The 20,053-nt window shown below is 36.8% G+C and overlaps 1 protein-coding gene and 1 long non-coding RNA gene across 3 annotated transcripts in view; both read left to right on the plus strand.

The window, feature by feature from the left end:
• The window catches only part of LOC123866471 (zinc finger protein ush), a 240,163-nt gene that overhangs the window by 88,854 nt on the left and 131,256 nt on the right, over positions 1–20,053 (plus strand). The gene's annotated exons all lie outside the window — the stretch shown is intronic.
• Positions 1,106–18,450, plus strand: LOC123866684. Its single transcript, XR_006796246.1, has 3 exons — positions 1,106–1,164; positions 12,293–12,302; positions 18,439–18,450. It is a non-coding gene; the product is annotated as an uncharacterized LOC123866684 (long non-coding RNA).

Genomic DNA, 20,053 nt, shown 5'->3' on the forward strand with positions numbered 1-20,053 from the left:
GGCTCAAAGATTTGTATGAAAAATTTTAAGACCGCGTAACTTTGAAACCGAATATTTTAACAGAAATCTGGAAAACCACAGACATAGATATTAGTTTTTAGAATATGTCTGCAAAATTTCATGGACTTTGGTTGCTTAATATTCAAATGAAATTGGAACTACAATTGTATGAAACGAGTGACGGAGAGAGCCCTCTTAACTAAGGGAAGCAGACTTATCAGTTAATGCCCCTTTGAGTTTTGAGCAGTTATCTCGATATATAATTTTAAACAATTATCTGATCTTTTGAATAAAAAAATATTTAAATAAGTACCTACGTTTAAATTTGTAGTAATTAAGTAAAATAATTAATTATAAATCATAATCATTTATTGTATAATATACGCTTCGGTAAGCAGACATAAGCTGCATTAAAAAATAGCACTTGATATATGCAATGTTTTCAAGACTGGCTCCCACTATTTGTAAAGAGCTAAGTTTGCGAGGTTTTCATGTAGGTACTAAGTATATAAAAAGGTCTGACTGACTGACATACTTACCTATCAACGTACAAATACCCGCTTATATTCATACCTATATTTTGTTTTTTGAATATTCTAGCTCTTAGTAATATAAAAACAGATATCCCTGTATTCTCGCATTACTCTGTAGCCGGGTAGAACCTCAGGGTTGGCGATAAGGCGCGCTATTTAATCAGATCGCATCTCGGGGAGGGAGGACGTTATCAACGCTTATCAGACGGGAATAAATTCTAAGGAGATTGTTATCCACGCGCCGCGCGCCCCTCTAAACACTATTTATAAGGGAGGAAATCAACTTTATTTTTAATGTTTCCACATCATACTTACCTATTAAACTTAGTTATACCTAACCTTTCAGCAAAGGTTGCCTGTTAGAGATTGCTCCAAGCAATAAGGCCGCCTTTGCACACAATTTGTTTTTCTGTTTTCTTTTTTCTGTGTTGTGTTCCTTTACATGTGTTTTTGTGTGCAATAAAGTGTTCTATCTATCTATCTAGACATTAAAATGGTTAAATCTAATGAAGATTAGACATGATTTTGTTTAAATAAATCTTACCTCGTACGTAAGTAATGCTCTGTTCAAAAACGAACTAAAATTTAAAAAAATCACATTTAAAAATGGGGCCATACAGCCACCATATTGGTTTTTTTCAAATTTAAGTATAGCCAGTGTCATTCGGGATTATGTAAGGATTCTAATAATTGCACCTCATATTACATCCAAATGTGTTCAGGCATTGAAATTATGGTGGAATAAAGAAATTCACATAGGTCTATACATAGATACATAATATGTACCTATCCTGAAAATATTTGGTAAACTGCTGTTTTGGGCATTCATGTAAAAACTTGTAATTCCTTTATACTTATTTTCATTGTAGAAAGTTCTGGAAATAAGTGTGTGTCTGAATGTAAAATAACATTTATATGCAACGTTCGCTATCTACCCTATTAATGTGTTATCGCAGCCTTGAGAGTCGCACTGAGGCGCGATACCATCTACGGTAAAATACGGGACCGATAAGGGTGGCGAGAGATACCGAGCTCGATGTACAATGTATTCAAGACATTTCATGCATTCGACTTTGCTTGACTTCAACCTTCCTTCAACCTCAACCTTCAAGTCAAAAGTGAATAGTCATCTGTCTATAGTAGACGACAGGTCAAGATGGCAATCGCGGTATGAGGCGGGGGACGCTCTGCGCTATCTCTCACCGAGTTAGGTCGGGGGTTGTGCGGCTGTGCGGGGCGTCACCACTCAGATTGCCATCTCGACCTGTCGTGGATTATAGGTAAGCGCGCTCCATCTTGGTCTGCATCATCACTTACCAGAACGTCTGATTGCAGTCAGCGCTAGTCTATAAATTTAAAGAAAGACTTAACAGGGCTCTCTCCGTCACTCGTTTCATACAATCGTAGTTCCAATTTCATTTGAATATTAAGCAACCAAAGTCCATGAAATTTTGCAGACATATTCTAGAAACTAATATCTGTGTCTGTGGTGTTTTAGATTTTTCTAAAAATATGTAGTTTTAAAATTACAGGGGCTCAAAGATTTGTATGAAAATTTTTAAGACCGCGTAACTTTGAAACCGAATATTTTAACAGAAATCTGGAAAACCACAGACATAGATATTAGTTTCTAGAATATGTCTGCAAAATTTCATGGACTTTGGTTGCTTAATATTCAAATGAAATTGGAACTACGATTGTATGAAGCGAGTGACGGAGGAGCCCTCTTAAGTACATAACTTCAGGTTCAGGTACATAACTACACAACGTAGGTACATAATTTTAGATGCTGCTTTATTCAGGAGCATACTTTTAGCAGATGTTTAAACTTGTGTAAAAGCTTCTAGTTTGTCTACTAAGTATATCTCCAATTTTAATAGTAAGTTTCTATCTTTATTAATTTTTTTACTCATAAAGTCTATTATTTGACATCTTTTTCTCTTAGAATCGCCTTACTAACTAATCTCTAAAGATCTAAGACGCAATTTCGCCAGTGTTTTCTAAATAATCTACAGTCTACTTACATAATGTTAATGATCAGATTATATTTGTTTACAACCCCTCGCTATCTGTCTGTTTGTCCGCTCCGGCGCGGCTATAAAACTCAATCCCGTATCTCGACTCTGGATAGCGTACAAATACTTTTTATCTGCAATGCAAGTTTAACAAATAGTGCATTATGTTGGCATTTTAAAATGGTCTTTAAATTACTATACTTAACTGATTTTGGTGGGAATAGTTTAACCAAAATCTGTTGAAGTAATTAGTCAGTTTAGGGTAGACAGAAGTTTTTTTTTTTGACGTGACAACGTCTTATAATTCGATAGAGCCGGCTGCACGCACGAAAAAACATGACTCATGCGGCGTTACCTCGCTCTGAGGCGTTCCATGTAAGGCTTGAAGTGCAAGCGAGAGCGCGGAACGAGCGACAAAGAAGCACAATCGGCCTTTGTTGTCACGTTCAACTATCGTCAGTAAACCGACTTTACAGACAACCAATTTTTTGACATATTTTTCCCTCACTTCCATTGAATCTCCAGTAAGTAGCATATGTTATGAGTAGTTGGTTGGTTTTCGGAACTTGGTTATTATCACTACATAGGCTACTTTTTACTCCGGCGAAAAGCAGATTGAAAATCTAAATCCATGCGGACAAAGTCATGGGCATCAGCTAGTAATTTATAACCATCGATGTATTTATAACTTTAAAAAAAATATGACGAGGTTTTTTCATTCAAGCATTTTAACAGGGCTCTCTCCGTCACTTACTCCATACAATCGTAGTTCCAATTTCATTTGAATATTAAGCAACCAAAGTCCATGAAATTTTGCAGACATATTCTAGAAACTAGATTTTTCTAAAAATATGTACGAGTAGTTTTAAAATTACAGGGGCTCAAAGATTTGTATGTGAATTTTTAAGACCGCGTAACTTTGAAACCGAATATTTTAACAGAAATCTAGAAAACCACAGGCATAGATATTAGTTTCTAGAATATGTCTGCAAAATTTCATGGACTTTGGTTGCTTAATATTCAAATGAAATTGAAACTACGTTTGTATGAAACGAGTGACCGAATGAGCCCTCTTAATCAATCATCATAGACATCTTGCAGTGTCCTATAAGAGCATTTATTTATTTTTAGATTCTTTTAAATGTTTGTATTCATTTCTAATAATAATTAGCTCACTCTAACAAAATGTAATGCGTAGGCTATATCCACCTAAAACGGACACACGTGTGCCCGGAGCAGCGAGCTTCGTTAAAAATTAATTACATGCATTATCGTCATCCTGGCGTGAGATACGGGCGATCACACCGTGCTAATTAGGCTTATCGTAGACCAATTATTTATAAGCGAGCCTTATCGGAACGCCAGCCATTGTTTTACGGAGAACGACACACGGTCGCGTAGGATGGCAAGCGCGATAGCGAGCATTTTTTTATTGGTCTGTTTTTAATTACATGATTAGGTTTTACTTGTGAACATTAATTTTATTGCAGTTTTGTTGTTGTCTGGTGTTGATTTTATCTGAGAACTGCAATAAATGGGTAAGCTAACGTATGACGTACGAATAAAGACTAACTTCGTCTTAAATCAATTAAAGTGATTTTTAAACTGATTGTTAAATTCGTTTTGGAGTTTGATGTGTTTTCGAACTCTACTCACTAGAGTTCACTACTCGGTGAATCTTCACTACTGAATACGAGTTTCCTCTCTCCGGTCGTGTCGGATTGCCGTTACACTGGACTGTGAGAGTGAGGGAATATAGCGGGCGCTCCTGCGCATCGCTCGGCGACTGTAAAGAGACCAGCAGTACCCCTTCACACTGGCAGGTTCCGTATGTGATAGTCATTCAGCCGGTATTAACTAGGTAATGTACCTACTTGTAATTTTACATACTTGCGTTATCAAAATTTAATTTGAATTTTTCTTGAATTAGTTTTGCATATTTGATTAGATTTCAAAAATGCAGACAGCCATTTTAGATAAGCTGTTTTAGTTTACCTACTAATTTATATAATTTAACCAAACTTCGTATTAACCCATCATAGATATACCTGCCTAAAAAGTTTTTGCAGTATTTAAAACATAATACCTAATATACCTAAGACCTTTTAGGTATATGTATTTCGCTTTAAATTAAATGTATGTTTGTAGTTATCTTAAAAAATTCAAACAAGGCGTAATTTAAGTACTTTGTAGAAGTAGATGATATAAAAGGAACAGTAAAATTATTTTTTTATAATATGATTTTTGTATAAGTAATAGCATGCGCTATGCAAGCTTCCGTCAAGGAAACAAAGATTCCGACGAATGGAGAAACTTCTCCTTTTTTGACGTCGGTTAATAGATCGGTCAAATGCTAATCAAACTCGTACCTAAATGAAGGGTTCCGATCCAACTATAAGGAATAAGCCCTTTTAATAATTTTCCAGGCGATAATTTTGAATTTATTGTTTTTTGTTGTTATAGCGGCAATAAAAATACGCATTCTGTGAAAATTTCAACTCTCTACCTATTACGGTCCACGAGATACAGCTCGCTGACAGATAGACACCATGGACCGACGGGCAGCGCAGGCTTTACAAATAGGGTTCCGTTGGTATCCTTCGGAAACGGAACCCTAAAAACTATGTAGTAATGTCCTTCTAGAATAACATTGAAGTCGCAATCGTATCGTACCATAATATATAATTTTCGCGTGCACTACCAATGCCTTCATTTCCATGTTCTATTTCCTAAACGGCCGTTTTACAAGAATACTGCATCGACTGGACAGTTACACAGTTGGCGCAATTCATAAGCGGCGCGGGTGGCAGAGCGGAAGCGGGAAATACAAGCACAGTCACAGATCGTCGTAGAACATTGTATTCTTCAACTTCAGCAATGCATTTATTTGGCTATCACCGTTATTTTTAAATTTTTAAATCACATTTATTCCAAAATTCAGCCCTAGTTTTTATCTAGTTCTTCTTAAAAGATTAAGATCTAAAGTGAACACTTTAGATCTTAAAGTGTTCACTTTTCATTATGTCTTAAAAAAGTAGATACTAGTAGATAATAGTAGTACTAGCCTTATCGATTATTATGTTTATTTTTGTGTACCAATAACATAAAACTAAAACATAGATATGTGGTATGCAAGGAAAAACGTGCACAAAGTACATCTTCTCTCTACTGAAAAGATTTCTTACAGCAGCCCTAAATTACGGGAAAATTTTATTTTATTTTGTTCAGTATAATTGTAGGTAAAAGGTAAAAGTTATCACGTCGATGTGTTAAAATATTCTTAAAGAGTTAAAGAGGCTTAAACAAGATTCACAGGTGAGTACGTGCACACTCGAGGTTTTTAAGTTCATTCAAGCAAAATGAAAGTGTGTAAGCTTTTAACTTTGAGCGATTGCTTCAAACAGGCTTCAAGTATGCTTACCATATGAAGCTTGCTAGCCAGACATGCTTTTACGGGAATGCTCATGGATTCCGCTTTTAAAATCGCTACCGTCTGTAAATTATAGTAGTACTATAGAACATTTTTCGTTTTTAAAAGTGGCAAATTACACACATAAGGAATGTGCAGTTACATTACAGTATTAACATTTTTATGGGCGATATTTTCGGCGGGACGTAGCTTTGGCAAATTGATGGCCGTTCTCAAAACGATTTAATGTATTTTTTTTACTTTGTAGAGCAATAAATGGATAATTGCAGGCATTCTTGATTTAAACGTATCAATCAACTAGATTTATAGGAAAGTTCAATATGGTGTATGAAATACGTCATATTCCTTAAATTTATAGTCAACTAGAAGATGCCCGCGGCTTCGCCCACGTGGATTTCGGTTTTATAAAATCCCGTAGGAACTCTTTGATTTTCCGGGATAAAAAGTAGTCTATGTGGATATCTATCTAGGATATTATCTATCTCCATTTCAAATTTCAGCCAAATCCATTCAGTAGTTATTGCGTGAAAGAGTAACAAACATACACACACACACATACAAACTTTCGCCTTTATAATATTAGTGTGATGTTTTATTGTATCTTAATCAACAAATTAAGAACCTTGAATTAATTAGTATAATATTATTTAAATAATAATAAAAATAATTTAATGACTGACTAACCTATCAACGCACAGTTCAAACTACTGGACGGATCAGGCTGGGCATGCAAAAACCTATTATGACGTGGGCATCCACTACGAATGAATTATTGAAAAAAACCGCTAAGGGGGTTAAATAGGGGTTGAAAATTTGTGTATTGCACGCGGACGAAGTTGCGAGCGTCATCTACTGGTTTATATCGCGCCAGTGTTATAATAATCCGTTTTTATTTTTGTTCACCCATTTTACTTTTCTCTGTATGTTCTAAAACCCCTAGAGCGGGATTTAGTCACATATATCTAAGCTCAGAGGTGCGCGTAGTAAATATCGCGGCGCAATCGGATCGTCTAACTTACGTGCCGCGCGTATCGGTTTCGCTGCGACGTGCCAAAATGTGCCAAAACTGGACGCAACTGCCAATTCCGCGATGAAAACCTGCTGCGCTATTATTGGCACGTTTTAGACTATTGGAGTCCTAGGATTTTAATATCATCTATAACCTATACATATTATTTTTTCTTATATCTAGGGGGCTGACTTTTTGCTGCAGGCCTATCGCCCCAATTTGACAGCTACAGTATGTAAGTTACACGAACGCGATCACCTTTGATTGGCTCGCACTGTCTCCCTATTGGCTGACGGACGGGCGGACGGACGGGCGGACGGACGGACGGACGGACAACAAAGTGATCCTATAAGGGTTCCGTTTTTCCTTTTGAGGAACGGAACTCTAAAAATTGAAAATATTTGTCGTTTACTCCTTATGACGTCATTAATCGTTTTCCGTACAGCGTTAATTTTATAATTATAATTTATGTTAAAAATAAAGAAAAATATTTTTTAAAAATTTTTCTCTATTAGATAGAGCCCCATAAACTACTATTTAAATTTTTATATATAAATATTTTTTCTTACGAGAGTATGTTAATAAAATATTTATTTAAATTTCGTCCATGTCCATTTTTAAACAAAATATATATTTAAATTTCGTCCATGTTAATGATTTTTAAGAGATTAAGAATTGCTTTATTAACTAAAATAAAAATTCAATGCAGGATGCAAATGATTTACGATATGGAATGCGATATAAGAACCTAATTAACTATCCACTTATAATATTATTATGATAACATCTTATAAGACACTACAACTACAAAAAGTATACGTAAAGTAGGTACCCAGTAACACAAGTGCAGTTTATACAAGCGTAGATATACTATTATAATATTATCGCTTAGGGTGCCCATTCACGACCAATTTCAGCAGATGTAAACGGATATCTCAAGCAGTCATGTTCACTGCTCTAGCAGTCGTTTTCAACCGCATGAGCAGTTGACAATTCAACTTCAAGTTATTGCTAAGGGCTGGCCAGAGCAATCGACTGTTCAAGAAATATAGAGCAATCAATGGACCTATATCTTGTAAAAAGATACTCACAAATATTATTAATACGTTGAACTAAATGCTGCACACCGAACGGCAATATTTTTAACCCCCGACCCAAAAAGAAGTACCTATCTGTCTGTGGCATCGTAGCTCCTAAACTAATGAACCGATTTTAATTTAAACAATCGGTTCTGCCGTGTGAAACTTATCAGCTCATTTCTAGTTACTGTAACCTTCACTTGTCAGTGTGTGTTATAAATTTTCAATTTACACTTGTATACTGACACGTTTGACATCAAACTAAAGCTCCATTCACCCAGTGTAATTTAATTGATCCGAGGTAAACAAGCTGGTCGATTATGGAAAAGTTTCATCAATCATTATTACAATCTTCTTTTCTGTGATTGGTGGAATTCATGGTATTTATTACTAGCCGATGCCCGCGACTTCGCATGCGTGGATTTAGGTTTTTTGAAATCCCGTGGGAACTCTTTGATTTTCCGGGATAAAAAGTGGCCTATGTGCTAATCCAGGCTATTATTATCTATCTCCATTCCAAATTTCAGCCAAATCCGTCCAGTGGTTTTTGCGTGAAGGAGTAACAAACATACACACACACACACATACACACATACAAACTTTCGCCTTTATAATATTAGAGTGATTTCTGCAACAGTTTTTTAAGTGAACGGGGTATAGAAATGACTGCTCGTGTATTGCCGCCCTTATTCTCAAACGAAAACAAAACTAGACGCCAGCTGATAACTGCCAGTCGTTAAGATGACAGAGATAAGATCCCGGAGATAAAGCCAAGGATAATGTTGTTGTATATCATTAGATACCGTCTATGTTTCCAGTCTGGAGCTATGTCGTGAGTTCTCTATTATGTTTCTTTGTACGTGGAAGGTCAATTACGAAACCTAGATCTCAGTTAGTTATTTTTACGTAAAATTCAAATTATAGAGAGATTCACATTGGACAAAATTCAAATAAAAAATATTTTTTAAATAAAAAATAGTGAACAAACGAGCAGGTGGGTCACTTGATGTTAAGTGATTACCGCCGCCCGTGAACATTTGCAGCACCAGAGGAACCGCCGATGCGTAGCCGGCTTTTCGGGAATTTGTTGGTCCGCCCCTTGAATAACCCCATGTTGTAATCTAGTGGCGACACCGCCGATGGGAGTTGCGATGTGAGATTGTGGAAACGCACCTCTTTTCGGGAATAATGTGTGTTTTATACCATTAAATATCACTAGCTTTAACGGTGAAGGAAAACGTGAGAAACCTGCACGCCTGAGAGTCCACCATAATGCTCTCAAAGGTGTGCGAAGTCTGCCAATCCGCATTCCGCACTGGGCCAGCGTGGCAGACTATGGCCTAAACTCTTCTCCGAGAGGAGACCTGTACTCAGTAGTGGGCCGGCGACGAGTTGATCATGATGATGATGAAAGAAAAGGCTGACAATCTCTGCAAAATAAACCACCAACAATAAGCCAGCGAAATGGCTTATAAAGTTTATATAAACACCCACAGATAACATATTAAAAATTCGTTACACTTATAAAGATGACGCGACATTCTTTACAAGAGCACGCCATACTTGGACGCCACTGATACACTAAACTTAAGATATTCAGTCTTTCCTGCGGGGTGATTCGCTAACTCAGTGTCTATTGTCTAACACTAAATGATAGCCACCGAGCTTATTTGACATTAACTTTTAGTCCAGTAACTCGATGTACTTTATCAGAACTTAAACGGACGTTTTTGTAAGAATTTGTGTGTGTGTCTGTGTAACGCCCACTTGCACAACTGATTTCATAGTTTACGACAGTTAGCCCTTCTTCGCACGAGCATTAAAAAAGCGTTGCGTTAAAACCCGGCGTTGCGCTGGAAACACAACAGTGCGTGATAAAAAGGCGTTAACGTGTCAACAGATACTTGGGAATTTGTTCTATTTGAACGCTTTTTCAACGGGCGTTAAAAAGCTCTCGTACGAATGAGGCCTTAGGGAACTTCTACCATAACGTCGAGGTTTCGACGTCACTAGCAGGCGTCAAATGTTAGTAGGTACATTTGACACAGGGAGCCCTAAGGTAGCCCTATTTTTCTTTGATTTCACGTCACCATAGCCTAATATTTGACACATCGTCGATTCATGATCAAACCGATCTCTCACTCTAGTTCACTCTGCTGACTTACATTCACATTTCTTTAATTCTGTCACTTTTTGGCAATCGCATTAAGCTGTTTATTTATTTATTTATTTATTTACTATAGTACCGCCCACAGAGTTACACATTTAGATTAAATACATGTTGTTCCTTAAAGTCTAGGGCTCTTATGCAACTCCACTTACGGGCAGTCACAGCATGCATTAACATAAACATAAGTCGTACAGTAAAATATAAAAAATAATATAATAGCTAACCTAAGGACTATGAAAAAATACCTAAGTTATAAATTTTAAAAGAATATAATAAGATGGAAATTAAGTTAAAGTTAAGTTAAGTTAAACTAAGCTAAATTATCTAAATCATCTAAAATACAATACAATATACTTACGGCTAGGGACTGACACTAATTATCGTTATCCTATTGAGGAATCCAATGATTTGAACAACTGTTGCCAAAAAGTGACAGCATTACAAACCAAATCTTAAGTTTGTATGGGTCTTTCTTTGGTGTTTTTATATCAACGTTAACAACATTTGTACCGGCCATCCAGATCCCAATCTCCTGATCCGAGAACAATATTATCGGCTGAAACAAAAAATAAATCTAACAAAAACCACCGACGGCTCCACAATGGACAAACAAATGGGTGTGACAGAGATAAAAAATGTAAAAAAGAGCTACCGATGTGTTACCGGCCACCTGTGCTACAGATTACAATCGCCTTTTTGTGATACATTGCTCCTTTAATACGTGTAAAGGATCCGGTGGTTTGTGTTTAACAAGCAATGGGAAGCAATAATATTAATAAGGTTTTCTCATGTGTGTGCGCATTCTTGTTAAAGCATGGTTGTATTGATGTTCCTGTTTTATTAACTTTTAAAGTAGATTTAGAGCTATGCTAGTGACACATTCTTTTACAGTGCATGTAAAGGAAAGCAGTTTCTTGAAATTGTATACCGTGTTTGATAAACCCTACAACATGATATTAATTATAGTAGTTAGTGCCATACCTAGATTCTTTTGCTGTCTTTGCTATTTGACAAACGTCTTAACTTCCAACAGTCCTTCGAGTTCACAATTTTTTTTAAGAATTCATAATACCTACTGATAGTATGTAGATTTACCAAATCTGGATGGTAAAAGATAACGGAAACAACCTTATTAACCCCCGACCCAAAAAGAGGGGTTTTATGTATCTGTGTATCTGTCTGTGGCATCGTAGCTCCTATTTTAATTTAGTTTTTTTTTGTTTAAAAGATGGCTTGATCGAGAGTGTTCTTAGCTATAATCCAAGAAAATCAGTTCAGCCGTTTGAAAGTTATCAGCTCTTTTCTAGTTACTGTAACCTTCACTTGTCGGGGGTGTTATAAATTTTTAATTTACATTTGTTATCTGTGTGAAAACCCGATTTTTTACGAGCATTCACTTGTTAAACCTTAGGTGACCTACCTAACCTAAGTAACATAAAAAGTCCGAATAATAACTAAATCAGTTCGAAATTTAAGCACCCCGATTCCATGCAATCTAACTATCCCTAGAATGTTTTTGTAAAGTGCAAAGTCTACTTTGTATCAATATCCATGTATCATCTCCTATGACCATCAGTTCTGGTAACACGATACCACGGTATCAGAATACAGCAGGCATGTTGGGTGGGCGCTGGCTTGCGACTCATTTGTTACCCGCACCGCTTCCACAATACGCTGCGTGTTTGTAATGTGATTCTGTTCGTAATACTACTACTGTTCGTAATATTACTAGCAAGTAAGACTAGTTATTAGATAATAAGTGCAGCTTTTCAATGGGTCCCGTCGCTTGTTATGTCTCTCCACCCTTATGTCTTCTTGGTCTATTGAACTCTATTGTAACAGAATGTAACAGCATCAATTGAGGATTTGTAATTGTACCACGATACTAGGATATCATAAAACAGCAAACTATCTACTGCTTAAGTTTTTGCAACCTACTGCCATCCTTTTTAACCCCCGACCCAAAAAGACGGGTGTTATAAGTTTGACGTGTGTACCTCTGTCTATCTGTCTGTGGCATCGTAGCTCCTAAACGAATGAACCGATTTTAATTTAGTTTTTTTTTTGTTTGAAAGGTGGCTTGATCGAGAGTGTTCTTAGATATAATCCAAGAAAATCGGTTCAGCCGTTTGAAAGTTATCAGCTCTTTTCTAGTTACTGTAACCTTCACTTGTCGGGGGTGTTATAAATTTTTAATTTACATTTGTGCTAAAAAGCGACTACTGGATTAATCCCAAATGAGAATTTAGAAAATCTGATGTTTTTGAATAAAAATAAAAAATCGGTCAAGTGTGAATTGCACTTGCACACTAAGGGTACCGTATCATCGTAGTTACAAGAATTAATAACCTTTTGAATTTTGAAATTTTTATAGCAGCTTTGAATTTTTTATTATTTGTTGTTATAGCAGCAATAGAAAAACATGAACATTCTATGAATATTTCGACTCTACCTATTACGGTTCACGAGATACGGCCCGCTGACAGACAGACAGACGGACGGACGGACAGTGGAGGCTTGGTATTAAGGTCCCGTTTGGCACCCTGGTATAGAACTCTAAAAAGTATTTTTTACAGGCAACAGAGGTTTTCTACATCTCCATTGTAACACCATCCAAGATGAGGATCAGTCCTGGTAACGCGATACCAGGGTATCAGAACACAGCAGGCGCTCTGGGTGGGCGCTGGCTTGCGGCTCATTTGTCACAGCGGCTACCACGATACGCCACCCTTTGTGTGGCGCGATGGCTATCGAACAATGCCTTACGCCTGTTTGTACATTTAAACTGGTTAACACATTTGTTACTGAGTCTCCGAGGCCGGGACTTAAGACTTCATTGAGGGCAATCACTGGACTGCTATTAACAGGGCTCTCTCCGTCACTCGCTTCATACAATCGTAGTTCCTATCGTAGTATTAATTTCTAGAATATGTTTGCAAAATTTCGTGGACTTTGGTTGCTTAGTATTCAAATGAAACTGGAACTACGTTTGTATAAAACGAGTGACGCAGAGAGCCCTCTTAAAGGGTTGAACTAATATGACGCGCAATCAAAACTAACACAAGACGACTCCTAGAAGTTGTAACTAAGAAACCGGGTAGCATTTGCACTTCTGTCACTTCTGTAGTTGAGTGCCTGCAGGGAATGCAGTAGGTACATGGCATTAAAATTTCAATCCCAATATTAGCAGGATTGATGATTCTCTATCCCTCGCGATCGTAGTGTTTGTGGGATACTAAAAGTCTAATGAAAGACTTTGTACATCATAATAATAAGTTTATTTTAACCCCTCACCAGCCCACTACTGAGAACGAGTCTTAAGGGTTTTGGCCATCGTTCACTACACTGGCCAAGTGTGGATTGGCTGACTTTATACACCTTTGAGAAAATTATGGAGAACTCTCAGGCATGCAGGTTTCCTCACAACGTTTTCCTTCACCGTTAAAGCAAGACGCACATATGAAAAGTACCCAGTGGCGTGCAGCTCATAGAGGTATAAAAGTACTGCCTACCCTGGTTGTGATAAATCAACACTTATTTTCTATTGTGACCTGCCAGCTGTTCACGCTACTGTTCGTACCCGGGATAGAACCCCCGACCACCCGGGTAGAAGGCGGACAACGGCTCTAAAATCGCTTTAGGACACCACAAAATTACTATCTTTTTCGCAATCGCTCTACAAAGTTGCTATCCTTATAGAAATTGCGCTACAAAATACTGCATACTCGATTACACCCATTGTTGCGCAAGAAAAATGTTAGAGCAGTATCACGTGCAGAGATAGGTTCCATGGCAGAGCAAGATTCGTGACCGGCCGATACTATCCCACCCATACACGCCACAAGAACACCTATTTAACCCGAGTTTATTTATCAAGAGCTCGATTACCTAAATGGCCTGAACTTTACATTTAGGAGCTAATAATAATTCGAAAATAATAGAGACTAGTTGATACCAGCGACTTCGTTCGCGTGGATGTAGGTTTTTTAAAATTTCCGTGGGAACTCTTTGATTTTCCGGGATAAAAAGTAGCCTATGTGCTAATCCAGGGTATAATCTATCTCCATTCTAAATTTCAGCCCAATCCGTCCTGTAGTTTTTGCGTGAAAGAGTAACAAACATACACACACACATATACAAACTTTCTCCTTTATAATATTAGTGTGATAAGTATCTATCAACTGAGTAAAATCATCATCATTATCATCTTAATTCAATGTCAGCCCACTATTGATTACGTTGTGTCTCCTCTCAGAATGAACAAGCCCTCGGCTAGTCCAACACGCTGGCCAAGTGCAAATTCTGCATGCCAAAATTCAGCCTGATCTGTCCAGTAGTTTGAACTTGGCGTTGATAGATCAGTCAGTCAGTCAGTCCTTTTTCTTTTATATATTTAGGTGATATTGCCTGTAGACTGCTGTGTTGCAGGCTCAATAACATCATAATACCTTTAAATAATAATTAACTCATGGATAAGCATTAAATCAACAAACACCTTCTGCAATTTCGTAGGAAAACCACAAAGTATGACTAGTACTTATACAGAATCACAACACAATATAGGGAAACTTTACATTCGTTTTACGTACCCGATAACCTTTGCAATTGACCTTATGCTGCAATCATTTTTTCAAACTTAGGTGTCAAGTGATAGTCCACTAACAAGACGTAAACTAAAAATTTATAACACCCCTGACAAGTGAAGGTTAAACAGTAACTAGAAAAGAGCTGATAACTTTCAAACGGCTGAACAGATTTTCTTGGATTATAGCTAAAAACACTCTCGATCAAGCCACCTTTCAAACAAAAAAAACGAATTTAAAATCGGTTCATTAGTTTAGGAGCTAGGATGCCACAGACAGATACACAGATAGGTACACACGTCAAACTTATAACACCCCTCCTTTTGGGTTCGGGGGTTATGGGGGATGGAAAATTATGTAGGTTGGATTAAGAAATATCACTTAAACCATAGCATATAAGATAATAATTAATTACTGTTATGTCCATAAGTTTGTTGATCATGCCCTCAACTGATAAACACGTATATTACAACACCGTCTTCCGTCATTATCCGCAACAACCAAAAAGAGATATATTTCACCGGCCTCCTATTTGGAATGTCCTTGCTAACTTTTCAGAATTAAGTAGCTTTGATTCTGATAATTTAAAGTCGAGGAAACTTGCATGACTTATAATTCTGCATTTAAAATGTGTAAAAACTACCAATCTGCACTTGGCCAGCTTGGTGGCCTGAACTTTTCTCATTCTGAGAGGAGATCTATCTGTACTTAGTAGTGGGCTGGCGCGGCGATGGAGGAGAATCGCAGGGTGCCTCTTACCGACCCGCCCAACCTAACAGGTTCAGTTCATCTTCCAAGCTACTAAATAACTCCGTAGTTAGATGCATATCTTCCATCACGATTCTAATAGTTTTATTAACGCATAATAATGAACTACCGATAGCGCCATGTAATATCAAGTAAACTATAAAATAACGCCAACGCGACTCTACGAAAATGGTCTAACCCCTAATTTGGAAAAGTTAATTAATCATGGTCTATCAGGGCCTTTTTCCTTCTGTTGTCTGACATACGTAGATTACCTAAAGATTATATGTTGAAATTCAGGACTTATCAAGAGTGATCTATTTTTTATGAAAATTTGTCAATTTTCAGCATTTTAGCCATTTGTAAAACCAGCAAAGGGATTCGGCATTGGTTTTTCTTGATAAATTAGTCAGTCCAACGCATAATTTATAAACGTTCGCAAATTTTTGAAAGCCAGTGTGGTTTAATAAATAAATAAGTAAAATCTATGCACCAGAGCGGAGATCTAAAAACGTGAGCTTATGTCCATATTCTGTTTGCCTGTGACATTGTCCGCGTTGAGTTAGATTTTGAAAACCTAGAGCCGTGAGGACTCTATGAATTACCGGGACAAAAGTAGCCTATATTCGCCAGCCCCAGGATGCAATCTATCTCTTTACCTGATATATCAGAATACGTAAAATTTACCACAGATAGACACATTCATTTTCATTTCCCATTCATAGTATTATGAGTATGGGAGAATTATTATATTAATTACTATATTTGCATGCCAGAAATGGTTGAATACATTGGACTCATTGTATGCTCTTTGTACAACTTTTTTTACCTGTATTCAGCAAATAAAGAATATGATTATGATTATGATTATGGATTAATTACTATGAGAAAAATATAAAAACTTGAAATTTATGAGTATGGATTAATCCATACCTAAGGTTATAATTATAAGGTAATTAATTACCTACTGTGAGTACAATGTATAAACGTGTGATTTACCAGAAACGAATTTTAAAATTTCGATGTCCAAATTCTTGTTTTCACAGTTCTTTGCGGTTAGGCCACTTTCACATCGGAGCCTTGAACATCCCATTCATTATGTGTAACACGTTTACACCTGCAGGTGATTTGCTATTTATGAAGTGGGAGATAATTATTGATACGTCTTTTTAAATTACTCCTGTTTTATCTATGGGCATCAAAATGGTCGTATATTTTTAGCGTTTGACCACGATCTATCTGATCCAGTCTTATATAGAAATAAAAACACACGTACTATTGCTATTTTGTGTCTTTTTCTGTATAACACACCACTTAAACTATGGTAGGAGAAACTATATAGTACCTATAAGAAGAATGACCTATCACATTTTTAGACATAATAATTTTTAAGAAATATAGCTCCAAAGGAGTAATAAAAGCAAAAGGACAATTTGTTAGCACTTAAAAATAATGATAAATAACTTAATCCACTAATTTTATAAATAAAAAAATACAATCGGAAATAACAATTAGAAACCAAAAACTGAAACAGAAACTGAGCGACTAATCTTTTAAAAATCTCTATCGATAGTTGACTTTGAAATGAAACTGCCGGCAAGACATTTATATTGAGAGTAAAAACAATAAGAATACTCCATGTTGAATCAGCAGTGCCAAGATTGGTAGAGTATCAGATCAGGCAAGAGGCAGGGTTCAAGGAATCTCCTTCAGCCGTAAGACTCGATCGGGACCAATTTCGCAAAAACTACACAACGCGATACGTTGTACTGATCGCTGATAGGCTGTGTGTACCGACAACAAAAATATTATACATACAAATTTTACATGAAAAAATATGCTTTTTGCTTAGAAAACACAATTTTCGCTGTCGATTAGTTTTGTTTTGGCGTGATTTATGTATGTAAATAATAAGTCCCAAGTTCAATTGGTCAATTAAGAAAATATTTTCACATTATTGATTGTCGAGTAAGACTTTACGTAAACAAAACTAATTCACTATATCGTTTAAAGTTTGTTGCACTTCAAGCAAACGTAGTTTTTTATCCTTATTTGAATTTAAACCAATCAAAATGAATGCTAGACACGTGCTAGAAATTTAATACCTACTTATTTTTGTGTCTGTTGTTTTCTAGATTTCTGTAATAATGTATTAAAATTCTGTATTAAAGTTAAACGGGCTCAAAGATTTACATACAAATCTTTAGAGTTGCCTTGTAATTTCAAATCAGTGGCCAATCAGTGATTATTGCGATTGTCACGCGCGCTGTAACGATCAGAATATGAATATAGATCTTCTGGAGCTTCTAAACCAAGGACCGTACACCCCCGATTATGAGTTAATTCCTTCGAAAGGGCTACCTTTTGATAGGGTTAATCTGAAAGAAGGTTCACCTCTTGAATTTGTAACCTCCAAAACACTAGTGATAGGGTAAATCTATCAATAAGTTAATCAATGAACGGAGATATCTTTCGTTGAGGTAAACACAGCGTTTTCCACACAACTATTTTAAATATTTGATCCATATTCACCTACACAATGACGAGTGCATTTTTTTGCTGTCCGTCCACACACGGGCGTATCGTACCATCTAATATTATTCTGAGAACGACCTTAATAAGTCACTACAGAATGTTATCTATTCCATTTTATCGGGCCGCGATAAGCATCTCTATCCAATTAGCTCCACAATGCAATATGGGCCGTCGCTATTATGACGGAACATACGCTGGATATTGTGATCCGACCGCTCGATGCGCTGTTGTTTTACAAAAAACCACTTTATACTGTATCGGGATGCATAGTTGAAGCGCTGTCTACTCTGTGGATGTAGCCTTGATGTACCTAACGTTCCTTTACCGTTAAAGCAAGTAATAATTTATATGAAGCTCCGAAAATAGAGGTGCGTGCTCGGGATCGAACCCCTGACCTCTCGAATCGAAGGCGAATGTATTAACCACTAGGCTATCACGGCTCCGACTGTTTACTAGCACCACCGCAATCTAAAAGCACGGAAGCCGCCATCCATACCTCAAATTCATAAGGCAGATAGTCTTGGCGCCACCTACATCTCCCACTGATAACAGAACATAAATCAAGGGTACTCAGCTGATAAGGCGCCCTTCTGATAAAGAATTAATAAGATTTCCACTCTTTCTAATGGACTCTTAATGCGGGACAGCTTTGTTACCTTTTTATTGCCCTTTTAAAACTATAATTTTGGTTGTATGTGTTGGTTTCATATAGGTCCCTACCTTGCAGGGTTTTAGGAAATGCTGTGATAATATCACTCAGACCCTCGAACACTGAACTCTAAGTAAATGGTTTCTGTGCCTTCGGGTCTTATTAGTTTTTAAGTGAAAATTTGTCACCTTGCGTTACAATTAAAAGCCAATAATTTGGTTATGTATAAAAACTTAATAAACTTGTGGTTAAAAATTGATAAATAGTTATTTTGTGCGAGCCTTTGATGAAAAACCTTCAGATCCTATCTTTAGATATAAAAAGGATTTCTTATAGGATCACTACGTTGTCTGTCAGTCTGTCCGTCTGTTGTATGTCTGTTGTCGGTTTGTTTCTCAAGATCCGTCAAGGGAATCAAAGCCTATAAGATACTTTTTATTGACCTAAAATCATGAAATTAAGCAGGAAGCAATTTCTTACAGCACAAGTAAAGGGGAAAATCGGAAATCCGTGAATTTGTTGTTACTTCACAAAAAAGTTTTATTTATATGGAACCCTTCGTCTGTGAATCCGACGCTCACTTGACAGTTTGTTTATTTATTTTAACACATAATTTACAGAATATTTACATTTAACAGTAAGTTTACATTTGGTCGACCGAACTACGTCGGTGGCGGTGTAGCATAGATCTACGCCTAGCGTAGACGGCATTAGTGAATAAATTTAGCTCAACAAGTGTAAATTAAAAAGCTTATAACACCCCCGACAAGTGGAGGTTAAAGTAACTAGAAAAGAGCTGATAACTTTCAAACGGCTGAACCGATTTTCTTGAATTATAGCTAAGAACAACCTCGATCAAGCCATCTTTCAAACAAAAAAAACTAAATTAAAATCGGTTCATTAGTTAAGGAGCTACGATGCCACAGACAGACACACACGCCAAACTTATAACACCCGTCTTTATGGGTCGGGGGTTAAAAACTTATTTCAGCTTCGTTGATCTTGATTTGAGCACGATGGAAAACCACCCTTGCCTACCCATGTCGAGGGTACGCAGATATGGCAGATACGTAGATAAGCATCGATTGGCGCGCTATCGGCGATCGCGAATGAAACGGGCCGTATCGATGTAAACTCGTCCGATTATTGTGTTTTCCATTTCTGTTTCCATTAACTTTAATGTGAAAATATATTCGTATAGCCTATGGGTTTCTCCATTTTTTTGAGGTTGGGTCTATTGATATTTTCTGTAAGTAAAAGCAACCTCCAAGTTTCTTGCTAGTTTTTCTCGGACGGCCAAGTT

The sequence above is a fragment of the Maniola jurtina genome, chromosome 1 (genome assembly GCF_905333055.1).
Source record: "Maniola jurtina chromosome 1, ilManJurt1.1, whole genome shotgun sequence".
Taxonomy (NCBI): domain Eukaryota; kingdom Metazoa; phylum Arthropoda; class Insecta; order Lepidoptera; family Nymphalidae; genus Maniola; species Maniola jurtina.